We start from the raw sequence: 6,043 nt of genomic DNA, 5'->3' as shown, positions 1-6,043 counted from the left end.
CTAGATTGACAGAACAATGAATGGATTCTTTGGCCTTGACCAGGGTTTCTGGATGCATTGGCAATTCCAGTGCTGGTTCCAGAACTCAGTCTGGCTGCTGGCTTTGGGTCCTATGCCCATTCCTCCAACCAGTCACTCTCACTAGGGGAGGGAGGCTCTATAGTACCCAGACTGCTTTGCCTGCTCCTGACAACCACACAGACAAAGGGAGGTGATTTTTCCCAAGGAAAATTGGGGTGTTGTCACAGAAGGAAACTAGATGGTGGGCAGGCAAAAAAGCAGAGTGAGCCTCCCAGGCCCAATCCCCGATTTACTTACCTCCTTCCAACACTGCCTAGAGTGCTGAGGCTGTGTACACCTAATTCACTTCTGGATTGGGTTCACACAGAGTGAGGGCTTTGTCAATATTTGTTGGGTGAATGAAAGAATAAACGAATAGCAAATGAATGAATGAAACCCCCTGGAGCCAAAGGCAGTCCTCACCATGGGAATAAAGCAGAGACCCGAGGTGGGTTTGGGGCAGCGTCCCTGGCCCCACATGGGGGTGGGACTGACCTGCCAGGCAATCTGGGGCACCCGGGCCACCTGGCACTCAGAGGCCACAGTGGCTGAGCAGCACCCTGGCCAGAGGTGCCTGGACTCGAAGCGGCTTGGTCGGCTGCGTTGCTGGACGGCTAGTGGGCTGAGGGTGCGGCCTGTTGTGGACTGAGGGCCACTCTGCTAAGGCCTTGGCTGAGGGGGAGCGTCAGAGGCAACAGACGGACCTGAACGGTAGCGGTGAGCCCCGGGCATGAGCTTTCCCTGCTCCTTCAGGTGTGCTGGCACACAGGGGAGCACTGACAGGCGTTCTCCTGTGTTGGGGTGGGCTGCCGGGGTGGGGGTGACAACCTGGAGAGACAAGGGCAGTGGACAGCCTCCCCGAGGCCAGCCTGGCCAGTGCAGGCCCTCCGGCCCTTGACAGCAATGCTGGACATAGGTCAGCGGGGCTGGAACCTATCAAGTCTTTTGTTTTCAGCGAGGAAGCTCTGACAGGCCATCTTTTAGCATTTGGCATAGGGAGATGGAACAGGGTCGTGCATGTCCGAAAGCTAAGCCAGGCTGCTTAGGGGTGCTTTGCCTGCAAACCCCGTGACTGAGTTTCCCATGTTCAGGGAGCAGCTTTCTCACGGCTCCATGGTCTTTTAAAATGAGAAGCACATGGAGATGGAACAGTTTGGAGGCCCTCAAAGGGCCCAGGGGTAAAGCACCCCATTTCTTCAAGAAACTCTGCCTGCCCAGGTTTCCCCTTGTGGAGAGGGGTGCTGTTGCTACACCCGCGCTCAGCACCTGGGGTACATTGTGCCTTACACTTTCCAAATAGCCCTGGGCCCAGGCCCCCCAGCCTCCCGTTTTAGAGACAAAGAAGCAGTTTCATGTGACTGACCTGAAGTCAACTCACAGAGAGGCAGAGCCAAGATGGAACTCAGGTCCAGCTGGCTCCAGCACCACAGCCTGTCCCTCATCACATGGGCCACTGTGAGGGTATCTACGAGCATCACCCATGATGACCTTACTTAAGCCCACTCAGCTGACAGTAACTCATAACCAAGTCCTCCAAAAACGACCAGCAGAGCCCCCAGGAACAGAATTATGACCCCACCCCCATCTTCAGCAGATATCAACAGAGCAGGCTTGGCGCTGACTGTGGGGGAGGCCATGGCCAGCAAGACACCAGGTCTCAGCTTCCCGGCAGGCAGTAGACTGATGTGAAGGGTGGTCAGGGAAGGCCTCTAGGAGGAGGTGACACTGGGGCAGAGAACTGTGGTGGGGAGAGCGCTGCAGGGTGGAGGACAGCAGGGAGAGGCTCAGGGTAGAGGAATGTCCTGTATGTCCAGGGGTACAGTATGGAGGCGGCAACGTGGCTGGGGCAGCAGGGGCCAGAGCGTGCAGAGCCAATGAGGCTGCAGAAGGACTCGGCCAGTTCCTGGAGTCCGGATGTGGGCGACACTCCAGGGCTCCCTCTCTGGTTCCGAGACACCCTGCGCCCTCGGGGTTGCTGTCCCCCAGAGCAGCAGCACCTCCCGGCTGGAGCCTTCTAGGCTCCAACCCTGGAGAAGGTTCTGGGTCAGCACTGCCTTTGAATGTGGCGTCTGGCAGGCTCCCACCAACTGGGTGGTCTCGCCGGCCAGCCCTGCGGTCGCCTGCCCTCACCACCACCTGGAAGGGAGTACTTCGAGGCCTTTCTCCAGAACTTTCCACAGAAGGCCTCCAGGTGACAGGCTCGGAGGCGGGTGGAGCATTCTCTTGCCTCCCGGGAGACCAGCGGGAGAACATTCTCTTCCCTTCTGGTTTTGGGTCTCCCGCACCCTGGACTCTCCAGTTGGCCCTGCTCTCTCCCCACTCCGCCAGGAAAGGAGCTGAACTCTCTGGCGCTCTCTCCTTGGCTTTTACTTTTAAAGGTGCGACTGGAGACCAGTCCACTCGCAGAGTAGGACAGAGAGTGCGGAGGGAAGGGGCCTGGGCTCCCGCCAGGGTTTGGGGGAGGCCTGTCCCTGATTCTTCAAATTGCTGCCTCCTCCAACAGGCCAGGCACATCGCCCTGGCCTGCAGGAGGGAACTGAGACACAGGCGGGAGCTGTGGAAGCAGTGAGGGCCCCAAAGGGGAGGGGGGGGGCAGGAGAGAGCCCTGCACTGTGGGTAGCAGGTCTGAGTGGGGGTGCCCTGGGTTCTCTGTCGGAGACTCAAGTGTCCATCTCCCCACAAGTGGTGTCCAGACACTGCCAGGAGTTCCTCGGGGCAAAGCCCAGAGAGACATGTGCTGTTCACATGCTGAGGCCCTGGTGGTGTCCCCAGTCTGGGAACTGTCTGGGGCTCCAGAAAGGTTGTGGGGGACACAAGGGCTGATGCGAGGGGCCCACAGGGAGTCATGGAAGCTCCTCTCCCCCAAATGTGGCCACCTTGCAGGAGCCCCCTCTTGGCCTTGGGCAGGGGCTGCCGCTGGCTCTGAATGCCCAGGAAGGCAGCTGGGACCCCAAGAAGCCTTCGAGGCCCCAGGCCTGTGCTCCACGTCGCAGGGGCCTGGGAGTGCCGGTGGAGGCGGGGGGCCTCCGCGGGTTCCGAGCACATCGGTCAGTCCATACCCGGGGGCCCCCAGGAAGGCCAGGCTGGGGGCAGGGCCCTTTGAGCGGGCGCCCCTCCTCGCTCCCCACACTGTGGTGGGGACGGCTTGACCTTTACTTTCCTTACATGTTCATTTCAAAAAGGTTTTCCTGGTTCTGGCTCTGGAAAAAGTGTAAAAACATATACAGGGACCATACTGTTGCTGTCTTGGTCAGAGAGGAGGAAAGATTTCACAGTTGCTGAGAGAAAACACAGGCTGACATGTGGCTCATAAATCACTCCCTCGTTTATGCACTTGCGGGTGTGGGTCTACACGGTATTTTCCTTTTCTCAAGAAGAGAATTTAAGCCCTGGACTCCCCGGCAAGGCCCCCTCACACAGGGCCTTTCTCCTGCCTGCTGGAGCTGCTTTCACTCGGCTGCTCGCCCAGCAAAGCCAGATCCCCTTGTGCCCCTCCGTCGCGAGGGGCGAGGGCCTGGGCTCTGGGGGAGGTCTGCGCCGAAAGCTCGAGCAATCAGAGAGGAAAGTTGCTCCAAAGTGGGGGCCGGGGCTCCCCCACTGTCAGGGCAGTGCCAGGCACCTCGGGGGCACTGGGCAGCCGAGAGTGAATGCCGCGCAGCGCCCAGCTTGGCGAGAAGACGGACATCTGTCTTCAGCACGGTCTCCACGGGCGACCCGGATTCTCCCGCAGCCCCCGCTCCCCACCCGGCCGCTGGGCTATAAAATGAGCGCTAAATAAACTATCGATCAAATAACAAATATTTTTGACATCTATCATGTCTGTGCCAGTGGCTTAAGACCTAGAAAATGAATGGAGCTTTGGGAGGAGGCGCGGCCTCTGTTATGAAGGATGGCCAGGCCCGGCTGGCCTGCCCCGCGCTCCCTCCCGCGCTCCCCGCAGACCCTGTCCATCCATCACCGCGCGGCGCTGCGGCATCCTGCTGGACACAGCGCTCCGGGCTGTCCTCCCCGGGAAGGTGTTTGGTGCAAAGCCCAGGGAGACAGGGGTCACCCGCTGACCAGCCAGACGTACCACCCCCAGTCCTGGGGGTCGGTGGGGTGACAGGCATCATGATGCCCTCTTCTGGGGTCCCTTGGCGTTCGAATACAAAGACCCACACACAATACAAAGACCCTGAGAGGCAAAGCACAGACCTGGTGTCCAGAGTGGTCAGCTCTGCGGCCCCACCCACCCAGGCTCAAGTTTCGTGTCCGGGGGTCATGTCAGTTTCCCAGAGCTGCTCTAAGGAAGCACCACAAAATGGCAGCCAGAGCCACAGGAATTTAAGCTCTCACGGTTCAGGAGGGCAGTCTGTGGGTCCAGCTGTCCACAGGGCCTGCCAGCTCAGAGGCGCAGGCAGGGAGGCCCAGCTGCTCTTGGCTTGTGGCCGCCGTCATCCCCACGGCCCGCTCCTTCTCTGTGTATGTCCTCTCCTCTCCGTGGGGTTTAGGGTGTACCCTAAATCCAGGATGGTCTCATCTCAAGATCCTACATTAAGTCCCTCTGAAAAGATCCTAGTTCCAAACAAGGTCGTTGAGGCTCCAGGTGGATGTGAAATTTGGGGAACACTAGTCCATCCAGAGTCTTTAGGGTAGCAGATGGCTGTGAGAGGTTGTCCCTGGGTACCCCAGGCACCTCAGAGCCAGACACCCCGAAGGAGACACACCACTAGGAGCAAGAGAGCCCCATGCGCATCACCCCAGCAGGGATTGCAGCTCCAGGCTCTGCTCCCCCCGTGTGAGGCTCCCCCAGTGAGACTGTCCAGAGGCAGCAGGAAGGGCCTGCATTGCTTTAGGGGCCAGAGGGAGATCAGGCGCCTTGGAGTCCATCATCATCACCATCATCATCATCATCATCATCATCTATTTTTATTTTGTTTTTTTGGAGGGGTGTTTGTTTTGTTTCTTGAAAGGCATGCTGGAGTCAGGTTTGTGCAGGGGTTACCACGGCTGACAGGGGAGTGAATGTCCACGGAGCCAGGGGCCTCTGGGGAGACATAGGTCTTTTTCCTGCTGGGGCCTGGGGCCTGGTCTCAGCTGTCCCCAAATCCTGCTTTGGCTGGGAAGTGGGCTGCAGAATGGACCCCAGGAGAATCATAAACCCCAGGCAGGAATGAAACATGGTTTCAGACGCCGGGATTTGGATGGAATAACACAGAGGCCGGGAGATAAGGCCCTGCTCGGCCTGGCTGGTTGCGCTGGCGACGCCTGCAGACCAATTACTCTGAAGAACTGAACCAAGAAAGAGTCGTGATGCCCTGTCTGCCTGCTGCCTGCCCGCCTCCGCCCCGGTGGAGCCCCCGCTCACCCAAGACCCACGCAGAGCGAGGAGGGTGGGGTAAGGGGTGTGGAGGGCATCAGGAAGGGGCAAGGAAGCAAGTGTGGGGAGTTCTGGAAGTCTGGGACGTTCTGCCAGCTTCTCTCTACCTCCCCTGCATGGCCCCCAGCACCTCTCTGGTACGTGACAGTGACGATAGCCCCCTCGCTGGGCTCCCAGGACCCCCTCATATGCCCAAATGTTCTCTACCCAGAACCAGAGGCGCTTTTAAAAATCTGGGTGGGGTACAGTAATAATATGGGGCGGGGGGAGCCTCTGAAGCAAATAATGATGCAAACCAATGTGAATTCAGTAAAAAAAAAAAAGACAGAGAAAGACGAAATCCCCCCAACCCCCCTCCCACACCCAGGGGAGGGACAGGTGGAGACAGGCAGAGGCGGCGTGTGTCCGGCAGAGACTAGACGAGGAGGCGATCACAACTGACAGCAAGGAGGCCACGGCTTTCAATACACACTTGCCGCTGACTCTCTCCCACCCGCCCACCTCCCGCGCGAGGACGCCATGCACCCTGATATGTGCCCTGGTGTCCCTCCGCCCTCCTGGCTCTCCCTGCTTCGGGGGTGACATTAGCCCCTGCCGTATTCCCACTCTCCTTCAAAAGCCACA

The sequence above is a fragment of the Talpa occidentalis genome, unplaced genomic scaffold, assembly GCF_014898055.3.
Source record: "Talpa occidentalis isolate TD23 unplaced genomic scaffold, MPIMG_talOcc4v2.1 talOcc4.10, whole genome shotgun sequence".
Classification (NCBI taxonomy): domain Eukaryota; kingdom Metazoa; phylum Chordata; class Mammalia; order Eulipotyphla; family Talpidae; genus Talpa; species Talpa occidentalis.
The sequence above is the reverse complement of the archived record's forward strand: the minus strand, read 5'-3'. Positions refer to the sequence as shown.